A 23,021-nucleotide genomic window follows, 5' to 3' on the forward strand; every position below is an offset into this window, starting at 1 on the left:
GTCTCCTGATCCTCAGCACAGAGCCCTCGGCAGCCCGCATACCTCGGCCGGCCTGGGCCTGGGGACCTGGTCCTGCCTGCAGCCCGAAGAGCGCCCGGGACCAGGTAGCACCGGGCCGGGCCCGCGGAGCCGCAGAGCTCGCCTCACGGACCTGCCCGGGCTCCGTCCCCAGATCACCGGGCCCCCACCCCTGGGAGGGACGAGTCGTCTTGCCTGCTCCCCAGAGCCCAGCCCTAGGCTCCGTGCCAGGCTGCGGGGGCTTCCCGGAGAGGAAGGGCTCTTTCCGCCCTTTGCCAGCCCCTGGCCCTCTGGGGCTCGCCCTGGCCCGTCCACCTGGTGCCTCCCACCCGCTGGGGCCAAGCAGCCTGGCTGCCGATCGGGGGCTCTCAGCCGAGCTACAGCCTTGTCCCCCCTTGCCCCTCGGCGGGCAGCGCCGCCCCGCCCCGCCTGGCCAGTGCCCGGCGCCGGGGGCGCACAGCGCAGGGCGCTGCACTGCCTGGGCAGCCGAGGCAGGCACAGGGAAGAGGCGCTGGGACCCCGGCGGGCTGCCCTACCCTCCTCCGTCCCCACCCGCCAGCCCTTTGCTAACCCCCTGACCGCGGAAGCCCTCTTCCCCGGGACCAAGAGGCTCTGCCCCGCCCGGCACCGGCTTCCCAGCGCCTCTGCCTGAGGGGGGAACGCCTCTCACTCCGCACACGCCTAGAGAGACCCCGACCAGGCTTCCCTGGGGGCACCCAGCCGGTGCCCCCGAGCCACAGCTCCTAAACTGCCTCACGAAAAGCACTCGCGGGCAAGAAATGAAGCCAGGAGCAGGAGCCCCGCTCCCCACGGCCACGCACCCTGGGACGCGCCCGGAAAGCGAGCCCTGGAGGCAAGATCAAAAGCGACTCCGGGCTGCATTTCTGATCGGGGACAAGCGATCCGGACAGTTGAGGAATAAGCCCCTTCTCCAGGCAGAAACCGAAGTTAAGTAGCGACTGAGACCTTAACACCCACCGCCTCCACTGCGCGGGGAGCAGCAGCAGCAGCCCGTAGGGGACACCGGAGTTTCGCCTCCCTGTGCAACCGCCCTATATCCAACTCGGACTGGAAGTCTAGACTCATCATGGTCTCTTTGTCCCCTTTACGGGTCCGCTACCAGACAACACACATGCCAACGTCAACATTTATCTGCCCCCTAAACGTACAGCATCAGAGGAGAAATGCATTTGCAAAGCGACCTGAGGGGACGACGGAGGGTTTCAAACCCTGCTGTTCAGAGGGGAGACAAGGGCGGGAAGGGCGCACAAGGCGTCGATTCAATTTAAAGCGTTTCGGCTGACCTGGGGGAAATGTTTCCTGTTAAGGGCAGCTGCTGGCAAAGCCAGACGGTGTCAAACGCTGCTCTGAAGTTATAGCAGCCAAAATACCTATGAGCAGCGTCTAAAAACCACAGTGTTTGTTTCTTATTTGTTATGAACCCACTTTTAATTCAAAACGTTTAAATGCTGAACTGGAATCTAGCAATCAATGAAAACTTCTCTCTTCAGACAAACACAACCCCCGCCCCGCACTAATCTTGTCATTTGAAAGTATTTTTGCTTCCACCTTTTTCTGCTTCCAAGTCTAAACCCGAGGAACAAGACACAGCGATTTTAAACCACCAGTGGACGAGAGCTTAGTAACTGGGGTCTGGATTTTTGTAAATTGGTTCATTTGGATCCCAAAGTAACATTTTCAAAGAGTTTGCTCCTAGATTTCCGATCATGACAATTTATAGAGATAGTTTTCATAGCTGCTGATCGAGTTTTTGCAACGAAAAAGTTTTAATTTAAACTTCAAATAGAGGCAGCATCATTTTTAAAGAATAGGATCGAAAATTGTAACATCTAAGTACAAAAGATCCCATCTAGATGAACACTGCTAGACACAAACACTCGGCAAAACAAAAATCAATTTGAGATGCTTCCAAAAAAGCTACGGAATAGGAAAAATAACTAATAGAGATGACCACATGAAGAGAAAACGAACGATTGGAAGAATGTCCAAATAAAATAGCGAGACCATGATTTTTAACAGAAAAGGGATCATTGGTAGGAGTTTTCCTTAAAACGTTTTATGATTCGTGAAAACACGTTTAATATTTGTTTTTTATCAACAGATTTCGTTTACTCAACCCGATTAAAATGAACTTTCTAAGTAGCTGCCGTTAATTGTTTTGAAGTTCCCTGAACTGGATTTAGCGAATTCCTTCTAAAGACGGCTTCTGTTGTGGGGAAGTGGGGGCCCTTCCTCAAATGCACAGAACTAACAAAACTGTACAAAATAATTCTCTCTGAAGGTGAAAATTAATGAAGTCTTCATGGTAATATAACCAGCCCATCTAACTTGACTCCAATCAATCCAAGAGCAGTCTGCTACTTTCCAATGTCTAACTGTGATATTGAAAAAAAATAAAACCCAGAATTGTTTTTATTAACTCTAGGGTCTTCTAATCTTTCTCAGTGGGACTACTGTAATGGGGAAACTTGGCATTCCCCTTATGCAGATTTAAAAAAGAGAGACTTCAGTTTTTACTATTTGCTGCTTTAACCTAAAATATGTGCATTCATATTTCAGCTACTTTAAGTGTAAGGATCACATGGTTTTTAACTCTGAAAAGGCGAAGGGAGTAAACTGTGAAAGAATATGCTAGCTGAAACTTGACAGTTTCTCATTTAATTGCTTTACTGCAGATTAATAAATTGTAAGAAAAACAGAACACCTGAGAGTCCCACTGAGATCAGCCTCAGTCAATTATATATATATATATATATATGTAAAGATTTCACTCCCATCCCATTCAAGGCACACTGAAGAAATGCTAGATGATAGGAATTGAACCTAGCCTGTCTCCATTTATATATATATATTTAAAAATGGAGACAGGCTAGGTTCAATTCCTATCATTCCTCTATATATATATATATATATATATATATATATATATATATATTTAAAAATGGAGACAGGCTAGGTTCAATTCCTATCATTCCTCTATATATATATATATATATATATATATATATATATATATATTTAAAAATGGAGACAGGCTAGGTTCAATTCCTATCATCTAGCATTTCTTCAGTGTGCCTTGAATGGGATGGGAGTGAAATCTTTACTAAACTTTAACACGGAACCTTGGATCCCAGAAAACAGCTGCTATAAGAAATGGGCCTTTTTATCTATCCCCCCCACCCAAAAGAGAGACAAATTCTGTTTTTCAGCATGACATGGTATAGGACTAAACCAGAATCTGGAGCAAGATAGACACAGTTACATTCTCCACACACTTCTTCAGATCAGTTCTGCTCATTCATTCCTCGGTGAAACTTAGAATAACCAGCAACTCTTTTTTTGACACCCGAAATCAACACATCAATTCCCATGCACTGTAAAGAGAGCTGAACATGCCAGGGGTCGAGGAAGAAGAGGGGCAAAAAAAGGAACCCGCCACTGACTGCAGCATTGGGCAGAGGATACGACACTGGCCCACTGAGCCTGCAACCTCGGGGATTTGGGGAGAGCGGATCCTCACACAAAACCACGCGCTTCTGGCTGCCCCAGGAGAAAAAAAATCAGCAGGTACTTCAAATTCTGACAGTGAAGCGCAGGAACCAGGCGATTTCTAGAAGCCAAACTCAGGAGAAGGCAAGGGAAAGCCCCTCTCCAACAGGACGGCTCACAACAGACAGGCAGGCTCGCCAAGCCCCCATCAATCAAACAAGGTCCTTAACCATCCTACTGCCACGGGAGGAAAACATGCAAGAGATTAAAGGAAAACAAAGCATGTCATTTGCTTACATCGCAACCCCGAAAGCAGAGGAAGAAACACAGCCGGCTTGGGCTTTAGACAGCTCCACTCCAGCCCAACCACCTCTCGGGGTTATGGGCTCCTCTCCTTTTCCACTTAGCCCACCAGCCTAAACGCCGCCCGCTCTCTGATGAAGGGGTGTCACGGTAAAGATCAGGCTGGCACGTACGTGTCAAGTCTCCCTCCCTCCCGCCAGGTTACGTGTGTTTGGCTGGGGAGGGCAGAGAACAGGTCAGCGGCTGCCCGACTCGGACACAACACGCACTGCAGCCAGGGGCCGCGGGCGGGCGGCGCCCCGAGGGGCCCGGGGCCAGGGGGCCGGCGGCGCCCAGATGCAACTCGGCGCCCAGGAGTGCCCGGGGCTCGCGGGGGGCTTACCCGGCGCCGCGCCGGCTCCCGCGGCAGGCGAGCGCACCTGCCCTGCCCCGCCCCGCCCTGCCCCGCGCGAGCGGGCGAGCGGGCAGGCGGGCGCCGCCGAGCAGGTGAGCAGGCCCGGCCGGAGCCCGCCGCTCGCCGCGCACGCACAGCAGCGCCCTGCCGCTCCTCCGCTCTCCCCGCGAACGGCGAGTCGTGGCAGCCGGGCGTCGGCACGTAACCCGGCGCTCCGCACTTGACACCGCTGCCGTCAGTGCGCCTCCTCCCCCTTCCTTAGCCCCCCTCCGCCCGCCCGCCCGCCGGCAGGGCCGGGCTGCGAGGCGGCCCGGCTGGGCTGCCCTCCTGCTGCGGTAAGACACGGCCCTGCGGGCGGCGGGGTGGGGGGCGGCCTCCCCCGGGATGGCGGGCGGGCGGGAGGGGGCCCGAGCCGCGCGGTTCCCTCCTCCCGGGGCAGCCCCCGCCGGGCCCGAGTCGCGCCACGGCCCCGCTGCCCGGCAGGCCCCGCGGCGCGAGCGCTGACAGCCGCCCGGCTCGGGGCTGTGAGGCAGGCGGCGGCGGCAGGCCCGAGCGCAGGCCGGCCCGGAGGCGGGGGCTGCCCGCTGCGCCCTCCCGCCTCGCCGGCAGGGGGGTGCCACCACGGGCCTGCCCGCGCGGGGTGGGGCCCGGGCCCCGGCCTGAGCCCGGGCGGCAGCCGGTGGCGTCACCCAGGGGGCGGGGGTGCACACAAGTACCCGCGGGGTCTTCCCCGCTGTCAGGAGCGCGGGGCAAAGCGCTTTACCCATCCTCTCGGGGCTTCATTTGAGTTCGTGGCCCCTTCCACTGCGTTCACTGGGAAACTGCCTCCGGCCTTACAGGGCCAGGCCCCGACCAACAGTATGGTGGAAACTTCCATATGCACCCTCCTTCACGCACTCCACATCAGACTTACTCTGCTTGTGAGGCGATTTTGTGATTGCCAGCCTTGCAGAGACTGCTCTGGGATCTAGAAACTCTGTTCTGTGCAGCCCCTGACAGTACCTGCACTAATACATGGGGAGAGCAGTAATCAGCCGGGCTTGTCAGGCAGAAGGCAGGACAGGGTTATGCTGCTCTGCAGGAGTTAGTCTCTAGGGTGCAGCCCTGCCCTGCCTTCTGTCTGGTAACAAAGACCGTGCAGGTGGCACCTAGCCAGTAACTATATTGATAATGCAGAAGACAGAACAGAACCCTGCTTGTTTCACATAGCAGTATCAGCAATGCCAGTCACTGAAACAAACTTCTGCTGGAAAAACAAGTGGGTAGGACATAACATGCAGCAGGAACAGGGACATTGAATGCTATGGTATCGTTTTTATGTAGTGTAAAGAGGGACCATCTCCTCAGTGGTCAAAAAGGAAAAACCTATCAGCAGGTAAGAAGATGCATCTTCTAGCTGTAAAATGGCTTCCTTAGAGCTGTAGCTGTTTGGTTCTGTCACACTGAAAGGGCTAACTGCAGAAAGGCATATTGGGAAAAATGTTCCTATGATGGTAGAATACAGCACTGGGAATGAATATTGGAGGTCACAATGCTGGTGATGAAAGACATGGTTTGTCTTATTTTGTCATAATTTCTCTGTTTATTACCAAAAGGGTTATGTCATGGTTAGACCTTCAGGAGCATAAGTTACTATGGCAGCAGGAGAAAGGGAAAAACCCTAGTTGGAGGATGCAGTTGTGTGCCTTTGAGAAGCTGCTCAACCTTAAGAGAGGAGACGTTAATTTCTGGGCATCTAATTAATTGGCCAGGTGGATATTTGGTAGTGTGTGATGGAGAAGACCACATGTTCTGGATCTGGTGCTGTAATTTCTGGTTAGCGTTGCAGTCGAGCAGTAGATTTTATTCTGGATGGTAAAGCTGCAAAACTTCCATTTCCCAACACACTGTGGCCTAGGGAGCTTATGAAAAGCTTTTCTTCTCTTTTCTGTTTCCAGGCGACTTGTTCATTATTTATTGGGGAGATTCATTTTGTACAGATATTACTTTCCTCTTTCCTCTTCAGTGAAAATTCTTGCTTTCAACTAGTAGTTATCAATGTGGGAGGAGACCAAGTCAAACTATAAAGACAAGTTTGATACTAAGTGAGGAATTGTTTTTAGCCTAGAATCAGGGCAGGATCAAGATGGGGATGCTACTCACAGTTCTGAGATACTTAGCTCAGAAAAAAAATTAAAACATGGTCTTGAGTGAAGCCCCTATCTGTCTGCAGACAGTGCCATCTGTGATCTAGTTCCAGCATGCTGAATGCTGTTTTGGTTGGAATATAGCAATGTAATTACTTTGTCAAAAGGAACATGTTAGTTTGACATAACTCTGGCTCATGCAAGATGAAGGTCATGAAAACACCTGGGAAATAGTTTGCACTCTGTGAAGTGGCCTTGCAGCCCTTTACATTATATGAATTTACCCAGGGCAAGTGAACTGCCATTTTACTTACTGGTATTAGGAAAAAAATTCAATCAATAAATCCCTGGACTCTTCAGATAATTTTGTTTATGGGGGAACTGTTGACCTATGTGGTAATTAGGACAAATCCTTTATTACTAGTGAGTATTTAGTGTTACAGTCAGCAAAGAATGGGATCCAGTTTTTCTTAGTATGGGGGTGATACATGTTATTTGACATGAACTGTCACTTGTCAGCTATCAGCAAACCTGTCAGAACTGGTATCTATATAAATTTGCAGAAGTTAAAGGAATGTCTTGAATTCTCTAGACTTCAAATGCCATTTATATGCTCTGAAAGGCAGCCTCTTTGTTTCTAAAAGCTATTCAGAAAAGTTTGCTGTATTGATCAGTTACCAAAACCCACCTTCTTTTTAGGATGCGTAGCTACAGCAGCAGGCCTTGAAGGCCTTCATTTATGGTTTGGTCAGGGGTTGCAGTCACTTCATGGAGCATCCATCTCTGCCATTCTGTAGTAAGAGAAGTATAAGTGACTCAAGCCATTCAGAGAGATCCAGGATAAAGAGAAGCTTTTGGCTTTGCTGGGTGCATCTACATGAGACGCTTTACTATGCATTAGATTAATCTGATGTGCAGTAAAGTGTCACTGTCTACACATGCACAGCAATTACTGTGCAGTAGATTAATTTAAATCACCATATGCAAGTACCAACAGTACTAGAAAATGGCACTTTAAACTATGGGCTGGGGCAGGTGAGGCAGCAGGCAGCCACAACAGCTGCCTGGCTAAGCCCTGGGTTTAGGGTGGGGGGAAGCTGTCCCTGGCTCCCATCTGTGTGGAGCTTGGGACTGTAGCCCAGCTCAGTAGCGCTGGCTTGGGGCGATGCCCTGTGCCCATGCGGCAGCAGCATCTTGATCTCTCCCCTTGCTTTGCTTGCAGGTGGTGGAGGAGCCTAGGATGAACTTGCTGGATCAGTCCATCATCAAGAAAGGTAAGGAGGCATCCGCCCACTTGGCGGCTTTGCACCCTGCTCAAGTTTCTGGGGCTGGCTTTCAGTGAGCCCTGCCCTCTGAGCCTTGTTTGTTCTGCCTCCCAAGGCACTTGGCCAGAGGGAGGGCAGCAACGAGCTGGGATCCCCCAGCTCATGCCCCGACTCTTGCCCAGTGCTTGGGGGTGGCCTTCCCTGGTCCCAGTGCTGCTCAGATCCCATCTCCCCCCATCTGAGTGCTTTGGGAGGCAGAGTGACCCCAAGGCACAGGATGTGCTCGCCAAGAGCCAGCCCCAGAAACAGGAACAGGGTCTGAGGCCGCCGAGTGGGCGGGTGCCTCCTTACCTTTCTTGATGACAGATTGATCCAGCAAGTTCATCCTGGGCTCCTCTACCACCTGCAAGCAAAGTGAGGGGAGAGATCAAGATGCTGCTGCCGCATGGGCACAGGGCATCGCCCCAAGCTAGTGCCACCAAGCTGGGCTGCAATCCTGAGCTCCCTGTGGCTGGGAGGGAGCTGTCCCCAGCTCTCCTCATCCCCCAAGGCTTGGGGCCAGCCCCAATCTCTTTTCAGCTGGGAGGGAGGTACCCCTTGAGCTGGAGCTCCCCCTGGCTGCTGCAGGGGGGCAAAGCAGGGCAAGGGCAGCCCTGGGCTAGGCTGCTTCTGTTGGGCTTAGTTTGCTCCTGACACAGGCTCACGTGCAGATGCGTGCTCTAATGCACCTGAATTTCTGTGCAAAAAATTCAGGCACATTAACTGCATGTATAGATGTGGCCACTTCAGTGAAATGCTTCAGTGAAAATGGCTCCTAGACAAATAGCAAAAGAAGGATAGAAAAACTGTAGTGGTATGTTATTCCTTTGACTATAGGATACATCTTTTAAAACCAAATATTTCTTCTAAAATGGCCTGTGTCTGAAATTTGGGCTAAGAAATAAAAAGCTCTTAAAGCTCCATAGAGGTTTTTTCTTCAATTGCAAGTTAGAAAATTTGGGTGCATCTTAAAATCAAGGGAGTCTTATATTCAAAGAAACATGGTAGACAGATCCAGAGGCTGGTACACAGTGTTCACTGTTTTTTTTAAATTACTGGTTCAAATCCAGTAGAAGGCAGAAGGTAAACTGCTAATGGTAGTTCAGTGTCCTACATGAAACAAAGTGGTACATCAGTTTCTTGTGAATCATTCTAGAGTGAAAATTGTCCTTCCTAAAGGTGGTCAGGATTGAGGGACATCTGATGAGCATTATGGAGGAAGCTTGTGTGTCCACATAACCCATTTGGTAGCTGGAGAAGATTTCAATGTTAATGTTAAGCCAGCACTTAAATTCACTCACTCTGCTTAAAAAAAAAAGAGGAAATAACTGTGAGGACTAGCTATAGAGGTCTTACTGTTCATTATAGATTATTTTATCTTTTTAATAAATGTCAAGGTACAACCCAATTCAAGCAGGAAATCTCTAAGCAGGTTTTCATAAATATTTACTGGTGATAATACATGAAAAATAAAATCCTGGTCCTAGAGAAGTCCATGGCAAAGCAGTAGTCAACTTTAGTGGGGACAGGATTCAACCCTTAACGTTTATATAGATGACACTGTTCAACACTGGCCTACAGCCCAGCTTGCTTTTTATCTTAAAACATGAGCAAGCTTTATGAGTACATCTTGATACAGTTTAGGACTTAATAGATATTATTCCCTTAATATTTTAGTATTAAAGAGCTATGGGTGCTTGTACACATGACGGGGTTTAATCCTTACTAAATTAAATAGGTTTATTAACATTGACATGGTTTGTTTTAAATTGGTATGTCATTGTTTACAAATGACAGTTTTTCAATCAAATTAAACTAAGTGCACAATTCATAGTAAATTACAGCATGGGGAGTCATATAACAACCCACCCCTCTGATTTCTTGGTACTCAATTACAGCAGGGGGCACCAGCAAACCAGTAATCCCCTCACTCCCAAAACACCCGTCCCCCACGCTCCCCCCAAGCCATAGCTGTCCACAGGGAGCTCCACACCAACCCGTGGCTGCCTGCACAGTCATCCGCCCCCCATCCCCATGGCCGTGGCATGGGTACTGCCCCTGTGCCTTGTTGCCTGTGTCATCCCAAGGGACACGGTTACTGATGGCAGCACCATCTCTGTCACCCCAGAATCTACCCCTGGTTCTATCAGGGAATTAAGAACCACTTGGGCACCTAAAGGGGGAGTCCTGGAGCACTTTCATTTGCCCTTCAGAGCATATGCTGCCTGCCCACTCACAGGACTCTCCAGGTCCAAACAGTCACAAAGACTCCCCAAAGTGAGAGGCATCACGTTCATTTCTTTTTTTCAGTCAGTATGCAGGAGTTCACCCCCCACCCAAGCCAACCTGTATCTTTTTAGCAGATTTACCAGTTCTACCAGTTTTTCCCACCTGCCTTGTGGGTCCCTCTGCCAGTTGCTGTGTTTATTGCCCATACTGCCTTCAGCAGCCTTGTCCCCTGGGCAGCATTTGTGGGGGGGTACGGGACCAGGGGTGTCGGGCAGGGCCAGGTTTTGTTGTGTACCTTCTAATCATAAAGTGGTAGCCCTGTAGTTTCATGATGGGGTTCTCAGAAACCTGCTAGTGGCTTTTATGGCTAGAGATTTAATGGGGTTCTAGGGAGGGCATTCAAGCCACAGACAACTGAAAGGTTCTTGGGGTGACCTGGCCAAGGGAAATCCCACCCCCCAACCGACCCTGTAGTTGTTTGCAAAAGGTGGCACAGCAAACAGACAGGGTCCTGAACTGTTGGAAGTTTTGTAACCAAACACTGAGGTTCACCTGGATCACAGCTGGGTCAAGGCAGGGGGGAGGCTGTGCCTGAACCCACAGATACTCAGTTCTTTCTTGTAGTGCCTGCAGGCACAGGTTGTGATTTTTTGGGCTTGTTTTATTTGGAGGGTGCTTATTTTGGGCCTTTTTGTAATAGGGTGGGCAAAATGGCGGATCCAGCCAGCAGATCCGGCCATTTCCCATTAGCGGATCTGGCCATTGTCCATTAGCTTCTGCCCACATGGCTGGGGCCGGTTTCTATGGAGACCCCAGCTGCAGCCTGCTGTGATAGTGTGGGCCTGGTGTTTCCATGGGGACTGGCCCAGATGTGCTGGCAGGGCATGCGGCAGCATGCAGAACTGCTCTGCAGCTGGGCTGGCATCTTGTGGCAGTGACAGCGTGGTCCATAGTTGGGGCACAGCCATGACCTGAAGCCAGCGGGGGTGGTGCAAAGAGGGAGCTTGGTGGGGAGCGGCTACAGCTATCCCAAAATTCCCTGTAGCCCCTCTGCTCCCTGCCATCACTGATCCTGCCACTCCCAGGGCTGGCTGCAGCATGGTCGTGGCCCCCCCTTGGTACCTGGCAGCTACAGGCTGCTGCGTGGCACACACCTAGGCCGGCCCATCTGATGGTTTCATCTGCACCAATATGGGCCCCTGGCCCTGGGCCCAGCTGCCACATTTATTAATCTGCTTATGAAAAAACACACCACACCCAGAAGGAACTTTACAAATTACAAACTTATTTAAAAACACAATAAAAAAATACAGCCTTTATTTATTTTTAAAAAACAAATAAATAAAAACTACAAATATAAATAAACTGAAGACAACCAACAGCAATAAAAGAGCACAGGGGTGGGTGACATCATCTTTGTTGTTTTATTGTTCTGCAGGGGAAGAAAGAAGACAGGTTTTGCCCCATACTCCCAAAACCAGGAAGGTTCCTTGCCTCCCCCTACAGGCTACAAAATTTCCTGTGGGAGATTTCTTCCAGCATTGTCTGTCAATACCTATATATCTCCCGTGCAGCAGCATAGCCCAAGGGAGGGGTGCGGGACGATGCCTCTGCTGCGCGTGGGTTTGCTGGAAAGCAGTTATAAGAAAGACACAAGTTACCCCAAAATATTAACATATTAAGATGTGTCAAGGCACACCCTCTCAGTGGCAAACTTACCACGTGCTGCTTCTACTACTGCACAGGTGCGTGCTGGGGTGGATGCAGTTGAGAGACAGGTGAGGGAAGCACTACCTAAAGGATTGGTGGTGGTGATACAAAAACCATTGTTGTTACAAAGGGGTTGAAGGGTACGGTTGAGGTGTTTCCATGCATGTTTATTTGGCCAGCAATGTGTGTTACAACCAAACTGCTGCTAACCAATGAACTTTTGGGGGTGGAACTTCCTGCAGGGGCCGATTATCCATATCTCTGCCCTGGGTGTGTTACAACCAAACCCACTGCTAGCCCATTGAACTTTGGGGGGAAGAATTTTCTGCAGGGGTGGCTTAAGATTCACTGGGCCCCTGGGCCCAGGCCCCCCACCATGGCCTGGGTCTCGCTCCACTCACACCGTATTCTGCAGCTGGGAGCAGAGCTGCGATCTGTAGCCTGCATGCCCCAGGCCACGCTGTCAATATCACAAGATCCCAGCCTGGCTGTGGAGAAGTTCTGTGTTCTGCCACATACCCTGCCAGCAGGGACAGCACTAAGGGGGAGTCTTCAGGGGCCGAGAGCTATAGCCCACCCCAAAATTCCCCATAGCCTCTTCACTCCCTGCTGCTGCCTGCAGTTCCGGCTGCTTCCACGGCTCCGGGGAGGTCACGTCCCCCCGCCTGGTACCCAGCAGCCATGGGCTGCTGTGTGTTTCATTCTCACAGGCTGGGGCACAGCTGGCCCATGCATTCATCTGCCTGTGTGTGTGTGTGGGGGGGCAATCTTTTCCGACATGAAGGGAAATTTTGGGACCCATTAGCCAGTCTTGCCATGGTGGGCACTTATTATATACTAGCTCTCAGTACAGTCAGACCCATGGGTGCTCCTGGACTTTTAGCAGGTAACCCCCCTGCCAACCCGAAGACTCCTACGTGGTCAAAGACCATACCTCCCCCCCCCCCCCCCCCCCCAGCACAGCCCTGGCTTGGGTGGTGCCCTGGCATGGGTGCCATCCTGGATCATGCTGTCCCTCCCTGGTTCACCAAAGGGTGCCCTTATTGGCAACAGCACCATCACCCCATAATCCAACCTTGGTTCCTGCATAAAATTAAGCCCTTTGTTAGCTAACATGATCACCCTGGAGCACTTTTATTAACTCTTCACAGCACATGGCCCACCCAGGTCCAGGGAGGCTAAGCTAGGGGAGTTGACTTGGGCCAGGTATCAGGCACCGATTCATGTAGCTCCCTGCACTAGGCTGTGGCTCCAGGGCCATGCCTGGCAGCCTGACAATGACACCCCACTTCTCCTACTAGAGAGCGTCTCCTTCCCTTCCCCCCATGCCCTGCTGTAGTCCCAGTGGTGGGCTGCTATTCATACTTCAAGTGACCATGAGAAGCTGCAGCTGCCTGCAGGGAGATGCTCACCTGCCCCCTTCACCCCCCCCGGTCACCACATCCTCCTCCCTGCCATTACAGACAATGTACTTAAGAGATAGACAGAAGCTTTGTGTTGCAATGAAATTTGTATTCAAGGAAACACTCAGGAACATATCCATTGGCCTAAAGAGAACCAACTCCACTGGCAACAGCCATAATGTGTGCAGCCAGGCAAGCCCTCACAATGGCCATCCGAACAGTGTCTCCATGCGGATGGTGTGGGGTGCCGTGCACTGCCCACCCACATCTCTGCCCACTGTGAAAACCCCCCCTCCAAGCTTCCTTATATTTTGGGTTGCCTGGTCCTAGACTCTTCCCTCACTCATGTGTCTATCAACCCGGTTGCTAGTCAACTACCTGGTTGCCTAGGGAATTCCATAGGGATGGATCTTTCTTTTTTTAAGAGTTTCCCACCCTTGCAGGTCATGTGACTAGTTTTCTCTCCTGGTCAATCATGTGTCATTGGGAAGCACTGGTCATCAGCCAGTGGGACTGCTTCTAATGGGAACTTAGCGATGAGGTCAGAAGGGTCCCCTCCAGGAAGAAGTGGGGAGGACATTTTTAAAGACACGCAGGGAGCATCATGGACTTTTGTAGCCCTCTCTCATACTTAGGATCCGGAAGTGAGAAACTTAACTAGGAAGTTAGATTAATGTACTCTGGTCACATATCAAAGGGCTACTAAGCCTCTCTGTTTGCTCAGAGTTAGTTTTTTTGCTACTCTTCAGACTTGTACTCCTCCCCATGCCATCCTCATTACCCAATAAAGCTGGCCATTATAGCCAGCTGTGGTGTTACATGCTCGAGAGGGTTTGGGCAGGCTTTCTTGCTCCCTTGGCTTGGCTGACCAAGGGGGGCTACTTTTTAGGCCTCAGGCTAATAGAAGCACTTAAAGATCCCAAGGTCTAGGGCTTGTGTATCCCGGGCAGCACAGGGCCCAGACAGAGACCTGAGCCTGGGTGGTGGCAGCGCTACCCCAGGTTTGCAGGTGTGTTTCAGGAAGGGGGTTGGTTAGAAGTTGGTGCCCCTGGGGAGGCATCTGAAGCCTGGTTTTTGGGTGAGGCTCAGTGAGGCAGGGGCTCGACGCAGGAGCATCCCCTACTGACCCACCACACCCACTACCTCCTGTGCTTCCTCAGCCCAATACTCACTGAAAACCTTTCCCCTGGTTTTGCAAATATTGTGAAGCACACAAGCTGCCACTACGAAAGCCGTTATGTTTTCTGGTTCCAACTCAAGCCTGTAGTTCAGTGACCTCCAACATTTTTTGAGACAGCCAACGGTGCATTCAACAACCATCCTGCATGTGCTTAGATGATAGTTGAATGCTGTCTTTTACACGTCAGTGATGTGTCCTCCATATGGCTTCATGAGTCAGGGCCAGAGGGGGTAAGCCGTGTCTGCTATGACAAGCAGGGAGACAGCAACACCACAGATCACTCTATTGGTGACTCCAGGCACATATTCTACTTTCTCCATCAGGCAGCGGCAAATTTCTGAACACGCGCATCATGGGCGCTGCCTGCCCAGTCAGTATAAATGTTAATGAAATGGCCCCGGTAATCCACCACAGCTTCACCACAGATCCATGACTGAGGCAAATCCCTTCTTGTTTGTGAATGACTGGCTTACCTGCAATGGGGATAACACAGGGGTGTGTGTGCTGTCCAGTGCACCTGGACAGTTAGGGAACCCCATGGCCTTGAAGCCTTCAATAACTTCTAAGGGGTTATTGCAGCAAATAAAGTTGTTCTCTGTAATGTCCTGCAGCAGTTGGCATATCTTGGGCAGGGAGCCACAGCAAACTGGTACCTGATGTAGTGGAGGCTGGTGGGGGTGGCCAGTTTCATGATGTCCATGGCCACTGTCTTGTCCAGTGCGATGGGCTAATGCATGATAGTCTCCTACCTCACAATTTGTGGCCCCAGCATCGAGACTATGTGCTTAAATGTCTCCCTGGTCATTTGGAACATCTCCAGCCTCTGTTGATCATCCCTAGTTGACATTATGATTCACTCCCACCAGTCAGAGCTGCTTGTGTGGGCCCAGACCCTGTGATCATTGCTTCTTAGGTTGATCCACAGAGCCCTGTCATATACCAGTTCCATGACTGCCTCTCGGTTCTCCCAATCCACTGCATAGGCAATTGTCTGGTATAGCAAGCCGTGATTAGGTTCTGCTGTGTCTTCACGACTTAGTAGAAGGTTTAGCATACTCTGAGCTGCGATCAGTAGCTGCATCTCTACAGTATCGATTGCATCCAAGGACACCACCAGAGCATCCAACTCCATTTGGTCCTCCTCACTCACTCGGTCAGGCTTCATTGAAGCCATGTTGTTTGGCAGCGCACAACCAGGGTGGCTTTTTAGCACACAGACTCACCAAGGTTCACTAGGGTGGTTGACTGAACACATAGGGCTGTTGAATACAATCTATTAGCATTATAAATGCCCTACTATTTGCATTTCCTTTCTTAAACAGCTCAGGAGGCTGTGTGCTTGGTATAGGCACAGCAGCAATTTTGCCTGTAGTGAGTGGGGGCAGGTTATGTCCCGTCTGTTCACTATGAACTTGTGGGGCTTAGGATGACCCCAGGCAACCATCATATGCCCTGGGGTGCAGATACTAGCGTTTACTGGACCAATGAATAGGCACACACAAAGAAGTATCAATTTGATTGTTTTGTGTGATGAGATGACTGGCTCTGTGGAAGCAAGGAGACCAGTGGATGTGGTGTACCTTGATTTTAGCAAGGATTTGATATAGTCTCCCACAACATTCTTGTAGGCAAGCTAAGGAAGTATGGTCTGGATGGATGGATTGTAAGGTGGACAGAAAACTGGCTGGAGCATCGGGCTCAGAGAGTAGTAATCAATGGCTCAATGTCTAGTTGGTAGCTGGTATCGAGTGGAGTCCCCCAAGGGTTGGTCCTGGGGCTGGTTTTGTTCAATGTCTTCATCAGCGACTTGGAAGATGGCATAAAGTGCACCCTCAGCAAGTTTGCAGATGACACCAAACTGGGGGGAGTAGTAGATATGCTGGAGGGTAGGGCTAGGATTCAGAGTGACCTAGACAAATTGGAGGATTGGGCCAGAAGGAATCTCATGATATTCAACAAGGACAAGTGCAAATTCTGCACTTAGGATGGAAAATCCCACGCACCAGTATAGGCTGGGGGCTGACTGGCTGGGCAGCAGCTCTGCAGAAAAGGACCTGAGGTTTACAGTGGACAATAAGTTGAATATGAGCCATCAGTATGCCCTTGTTGCCAAGGCTAATGGCACACTGGGCTGCATTGGTACGTGTGTAGCCAGTAGGTCAAGAGAAGTGATTATTTCCCTCTGTTCAGCATTGGTGAGGCCACATCTGGAGTACTGTGTTCAGTTATGGGCCTTCCACTACAGAAAGGAAGTGGACAAATTGGAGACAGTCCAGCATAAGGCAACAAAAATGGTGAGGGGACTGGAGAACATAACTTAGGAGGAAAGACTGGGGGAACTGGGCTTATTTAGTCTAGGGAAGAGGAGACTGAGAGGGGACTTAATAGCAGCCTTCAACTAGCTGAAGGGGGGCTCGAAAGAAGATGGAGCTAGATTGTTCTCAGTGGTGGCAGATGACAGAACAAGGAGCAACAGTCTCAAGTTGCAGCAAGGAAGTGTAGGTTAGATATTAGGAAGAATTTTGTCACTAGGAGAGTAGTAAAACACTGGAACAGGTTACCCAGAGAGGTGGTGGAAACGACATCCTTGGAGATTTTCAAAACCTGGCTAGACAAAGCTTTGACTGGGATGGTCTAGTGAGGGTGGTCCTGCTTTGAACAGGGGGTTGGACTAGATGGCCTCCTGAGGTCCCTTCCAACCCTAACTTTTTATGATTTTATGATTGTATGATTCTAAGTATCACCCCATAAATATACCCCATCCTGGAATAAGCCAAAGTTGAAATGTAGGTGTGTGGGGTCAGTGCTATGTTTCAATAGCTCCCATTAGCACATCAGTGCCTATGTCAGGGACCGAGGAACTAGAACCATCAAATCCTCTTGCAGCCACTATGGTCCAAAATCGGCCCACATCCAGTTCTGGAATAGAGCATCATTAACACCCCTGCTACATTTCTATTGCTGAGCACACCAGGTTTCTGTCACCTGGCCTCCCAAAACTTGTTTTTGGGGTTTTGGGCAATTCCCAACCCCCTGAAATTTATCAGTCACTCATTGGTAAAAAGTGGGGCACTTAGCCAAATGCTGAATGGACAAACTCCATATTTTCCTTCCCTTCACACTAAATAGAACCCCAGAACAGTTAAGTGCTTGATAGGTGGCACAGTGGGGGAAGCGGATGTGTGCATGAAGGAAGAGCTGCCAGCCAAAGGCGCTTGGGTGTGATCAGCAGCGAGCCATTATGATCTATCCTTCTGTACAATGCGGGACAGTTTGGGCAAGGCTATGTATTTCACTGGTGCTTTGTTCAGAAAGGTTACTTGAACAGATTCCTGACTGCTGGTACTAAGACACAGTTTACACCTACATAGGTATCTATACATGGAATTTCAGAAAAAGGTTCTTTAAACACGTGTCTATGTAACAGCTCCAAAACTTTGCCAGAAAGCATTTTGTGACTCTGGTGGCAGCATAGATAGCCTTCTCTTGACTCCTTTTGGCCACAAAAAAATTCTCAGTGTTGACACTGAAGAACAAGTATGCAGGCTATGGAACAGGAGCAAGATACATCTATAAACCATGGCCCCAAGTGGACTGGGGAAGAACTTAAAAGACTTGATCGATATTTGGTTGGAGGAAAAGATCACCGAGCAGCTAGAAAGTAGATCAAATAAACCAGTGTATACAGCAATTGCCAAGGAAATGAAGGTGCGTGGGCACACCTGGGACTTGACACAGTGCCGCAGCAAGATCAAGGCACTGGAATGTGCTTTTTATTGGGCCAAGGATGAAAAACCTTGTTCTGGGGCAGCACGCACAATTGCACCATTCTATGAGCAGCTGTCTCTCATTCTCGCCAAGGATGCAGGCGAGGCTTATCTCTATTCATTCGGGACAGGTGTTCAGGAGAGCACACCTAGCCAATAGACCATAGACTGTTCTGACATGCCAACAGGAAACATATTGGAGGCGTGGGGTGACTGCTCGTAGGAGCTGGTGGATGGGGATAGCCAAGGAGAAGTTATCCTGACCATGCAACCAGTCTCCTGATACCTTGGGCACTGAGCACAGAGGAGGAAGACGACACATTGGATGGAACAGTGCTTTCCCCCACCCTGGACTCATTTGACATGGCAGATTCCTGAGACCCAAAGTTCAGTTTCTGTTACAGAGATGCAAGAGGATCCATGGTCAGGGACATGTAAGTATCGGGGGATGGGCATTATATCCATTTGTGGCACTATGGAAGTCAATGTTTCACTTCCATTGGGGTGGATGTGCTGTGGGGTTTCTGCAAGTAGCTTAGGCGGGGGTTAACCTTTTGTTTAGCTGTTGGGGATGAGTTCTTTGACCATGAACACTTTGTTTGCCAATTCCTGTTACCAGCTACCACACTCAATGGAAGTCGGGAATGTGTGTCCAAACTGCGGACGCTAGCTCGCACTGGAACAGAGTAAATGTGGGAATTCTGCCATAGGCAGCAATGCTCCTGAGAGAGCATGATGGAGTCTTTGGTGGAGGCCATGCAATTGTGAGTGATCACTGCAGATGGCTGGTGGGACAAAGTCTTGGAGCTGCTTAGAGGCTAAACAGAGACAGAAAGATGGCCAGCACTAGGGAATTCCGAAAGGATCTAGACCATATATACCAATTTCTTGAGCTGGCCTTGTAGTGCCATGCGGATTTCCAGGAGATACATGCATTGATTAAGGATCAGTTCCTTAAGTGCATGAACAAGCCTCCGATTTGTAAATGGGTCCCCCCCCAGGAGACTGCACATGAGCTCCATTAGGCTTGCCACTTTCTGGGAGGTCAACAGCAGTGAGACCACTAAGCCTGTTCCTCCACCCACATTGTATATGACCGAGGGACACCCCAATTCCAGCAGGGCCAGGAGAGCACCAGTACGGTTCAGGGAAAAAGGGGCAGATCAGACAGCGGGTGCACAGCTGGGAAAGAAGAGCATATGATGGGAGAGGGGTTTCTATTGAGCAATGCTGCTATTTATACAGGAAATCAGGGAGTGGGCATCCTGTGGTATTTCATTGTTAAGAAATGAAGTGCTCTGGCCTAATAAAAAATATTTCTCATCCATATCTGCCTGCTTTATTGGGAAGGGTTGATAATGCCTGGTTTTGGGTGTTGGGTGACATAAGCAAAGCCAAACATTCCCTGGCTTGCTTCAGACATATAGCGGTAATAGACTTTCATAGATTTCATAGACATTTGGGCTGGAAGGGACCCCGGAGGATCATCGAGTCCAGCCCCCTCCCCAGGGGCAGGAAGTCAGCAGGGATCATAGGATCCCAGCAAGATAAGCATCCAAATGTGTCGTGAAGACGTTCAAAGTGGGTGCTTGAACCGCCTCCAGCGGTAGTCTATTCCAAACCTTGGGGGCTTGGACAGTGAAGAAATTCTTTCTTATGTCCAGCCTGAATTGGTCACAGTGGAGTTTGTGACCGTATGATCTTGTCATCCCTTGGGGCACTCTGATGAACAGACATTCCCCCAGATCCTGATGAGCACCCCTGATAAACTTATAGGTGGCCACCAGATCACGCCTGAGCCTGCGCTTTTCCAGACTGAATAGCCCCATGGCTCTCAGCCTCTCATCATAAGGTCTGTTTTCCTGACCTCTGATCATGCGTGTGGCTCTTCTCTGCACCCTCTCAAGCTTCTCCACATCCTTTTTGAATTGTGGAGCCCAAAACTGGACGCAGTACTCCAGCTGCGGCCTCGCCAAGGCCAAGTACAACGGGAGAATGACGTCCCGGGATTTGCTTGAGAAGCATCTATGGATGCAAGCCAGCGTTTTGCTCGCTTTACTAGCTGCAGCATCACACTGAAGGCTCATATTCATTTTGTGGTCAACCATGACCCCCAAGTCCCTTTCATCTGTAATGCTAACCAGCATAGCACTACCAAGCCTATAAGCATGTTGCAGGCTTTTCCTCCCAAGGTGGAGAACCTTGCATTTTTCGGTGTTGAACACCATCAGGTTCTCGTCTGCCCATTTTATGAGTCTGTCCAGATCCGCCTGGATCACCCTCCTATCCTCAGGTGTGGATGCTTTACCCCAGAGTTTGGTGTCATTGGCGAACTTGGCCAGTCTGCTTCTGACACTAATGTCCACATCATTAATGAAGATGTTAAATAGTATAGGCCCTAGGACAGAGCCTTGTGGGACCCGACTGGTCACAGTGCACCAAGACGATTGGCTCCTGTTGACCACTACCCTCTGGGTCCTACCATGGAGCCAGTTCCTCAGCCAGCAGATTATGGTGACATCAAGGCTGCAGTTAGCCAGTTTAGCCAAGAGGTGATTGTGGGATACCAGATTGAAGGCCTTTTTAATGTCGAGGTATACAACGTCAATCTCTTCCCCCTTGTCCAGGTGATAATTCACCTGGTCATAAAAGGAAATGAGATTGGTCAAGCAAGACCTACCCACAACAAACCCATGCTGGGTATCCCTCAGGATATTGCCTTCAGCTAGTCTGTTAAGGATGGCCTCCTTGATAATCTTTTCCAAGACCTTCCCCAGTAATGAGAGAGAGTATTTCCCCACAAGTGGATGCTGGGTGATGATGGTGTGTTGTGCAGAACAGGGGTACCTTGGTAGCTCATGGTGCAGTGGAACAGGACTTTGGGGGTGGGGGGACAGGACTGTCTGACTCCAACGGCCTGCATGGGCTGCCTTGTACTGTAATAGGTGCCAGTGGCCAAAGGCAAATGGCAGGGCATGGGCGGGAATGAGCCCACCCATATTGCCTGCAGCCACACTGTGCCTCTCCACATGCCCATGGCCAGAGAAACCCCTGTTCCATGCCACCCCTTAATCAGCCCCTGGTTTCTGCAAAGACATAATAACCACTTGGATGCCTAACGTGGGCACCTGGTAGTGCTTTCATTTGCCCTTAACAGCAAATGGGGCCCTGCCAAGCCTGTGCCTGCCACATATGTGCCTGGCCAGGGTATCAATTTATGCCATTCTCCCTCTGGCTCTTGACATTTATTTTCATCCCCCTCTGGCTCCCAACATATATTTTCATCAACCCTGGCTCCCAACATTTATTTTCATACCTCCACCCCCAAAGCCAATCTGATCTAAAATTTTAACAGGTTTTGCAGTTTTAAAAAGTTTAACAAAACCCTCTATGGGTGCCTCTGTCAACTGCTGTTTGCTTTGCAAATGAAGAGAACAAAGCCAGGGAGCCTGGCGTGAGTATGTGATAATAGCCCACATTGAAGAAGAAAGTGCCTGACCATCAACATTATACAAGTCCCTCCCTTTGGCCAGAACACACATGGAGTCTGAAGTCAGGCACATAGAAATGTTGATTTATATATTTAAACATCACTGACATGTGACCTTTAGGTGTTCAGGACCCTCAGCTGGACTCTCCCCTGTGTACAGATGTTGGCTCTGAAGAGCCAAGAGACAGAAGCCTTTTGTGAAACTTTGCAACATTTCACAGATAAGATGCGCTACACCAAGTGCTATCAGCTGCCTTTCCTCAGAATGAGGCTTGGCCATGCATGGGGGGTGCCTAGTGAGAATGGTAGGTTGATAAGTCAACCGGTCAGACCCAGCAGCCAGGAGGCTGCTGCATTAACAACCTCCCTTCTCTGCTTCCCAGCTTGGTCCACTGTGGCCAGCATCCCACTGGGTGATGGCTGCAGGTAACTGCTGCTGCTGCTCCAAACCATTCCCCCCTCACTCCCCGTCTGCCCATGCAGGACAACTGCTCTGCTTCGCTGCTGCATAGCTATTGGCATCTGGGCTCAGGTTGCATGGGGCTGCAGGACAACTGTTGCAAAGGTCTTGTGCAGCCACCATTCCCTCTGGGGGCCTCTCCAAGGAGATGCCTCACGGACAGTCACCCCCAGTGATGCCAATGTGCCCAGAGTGTGCCACTGCTGCATGTGCCCTGGGCAATGCGTGACGAGCTGCTTGTGCAGGCTGAAGGTTGCCCAAGCCTCTATACCTTGCTGCTGCTGATCCTGCTGGTGCCCCATGCACATCTGCGCTCCTGTTTTGAGACCCTTAGCTATGACAGCATGGAGGACAAGACTTCCCTGCCACACAACCTTCACCAGTGGCTGGACAGACACCTGTCACAGCGCTACATGACGTTGACCCTTGATACTAAGCATGACTTTGCTGCAGAAATTAAAGCCTTCCTCAGAGTGTAAGAGGCACGGCTGGTCCCACCCAGCTCTGGGGAAAGGAAACAGGATGATAAATAAAGTTGTGAATCTTGTCATGCCTGTGTGTGTGCTGTACTAGTAGGAACAAGGGGACAGGGTGGTGCAGTCATGCCATCGTAGTCCTAATCCTAATCTTACTTTGATCTTCATTTAGTGCTGTCATACCTAGTGAGGAAATAACTGACCCAATATTCAGAACGCAGGCAACTACACTCAACATTCCCACAGGCTCACAGAATACCATTTGTCAGGTTTTCTGTAAAGCTACCACATGAATATGTGGGTTTGGGGTGGTAGAAAATTCAGTCACAGCACACCAAAAAGGGATGTTTTAGTACAGGGTAGAAGGGAGCAGTGGTTCCTCAAGGCCATTGCTTTCATGCAAAGTCTAGGGAGCTGCGATCTGCTAATATATTTTTTGGTATGCAACTTTTGCAACTTCAACTGGCACCAGTGAACGGCACGCTCAGAATGGTCTGTTGCTATAGCCAGGTGGGGTTCAAAGAGGAGAAGCGGTTATTAATTTCGTACCAGTGTTGGATTAACACCCAGGTACAAGGGGGGCAGGACTTGGGGTTCCCTTGCTAATCATGATCTGCCAGTGATTGACAGGCAGCATGGACCTGGCAGGCA

General features: G+C 50.1%; 1 protein-coding gene across 7 annotated transcripts in view; it reads left to right on the plus strand.

Moving 5' to 3' along the window:
* The first annotated feature begins 4,362 nt into the window (after positions 1-4,362).
* LOC109283074 (uncharacterized) overlaps positions 4,363-23,021 on the plus strand; it is an 80,106-nt gene continuing 61,447 nt past the window's right edge. For 3 of the 7 annotated variants that reach the window (XM_059733412.1, XM_059733417.1, XM_059733413.1), the window contains exon 1: positions 4,365-4,560. The gene's annotated coding sequence lies outside the window, so the exon portion shown is untranslated. Of the gene's footprint in view, positions 4,561-5,548; positions 5,601-23,021 lie in introns of all 7 variants that reach the window. The other 4 variants (XM_059733414.1, XM_059733415.1, XM_059733416.1 and 1 more) reach the window with 3 other exon arrangements.

Source organism: Alligator mississippiensis, chromosome 9 (genome assembly GCF_030867095.1).
Source record: "Alligator mississippiensis isolate rAllMis1 chromosome 9, rAllMis1, whole genome shotgun sequence".
In the NCBI taxonomy this organism is placed as follows: Eukaryota; Metazoa; Chordata; order Crocodylia; family Alligatoridae; genus Alligator; species Alligator mississippiensis.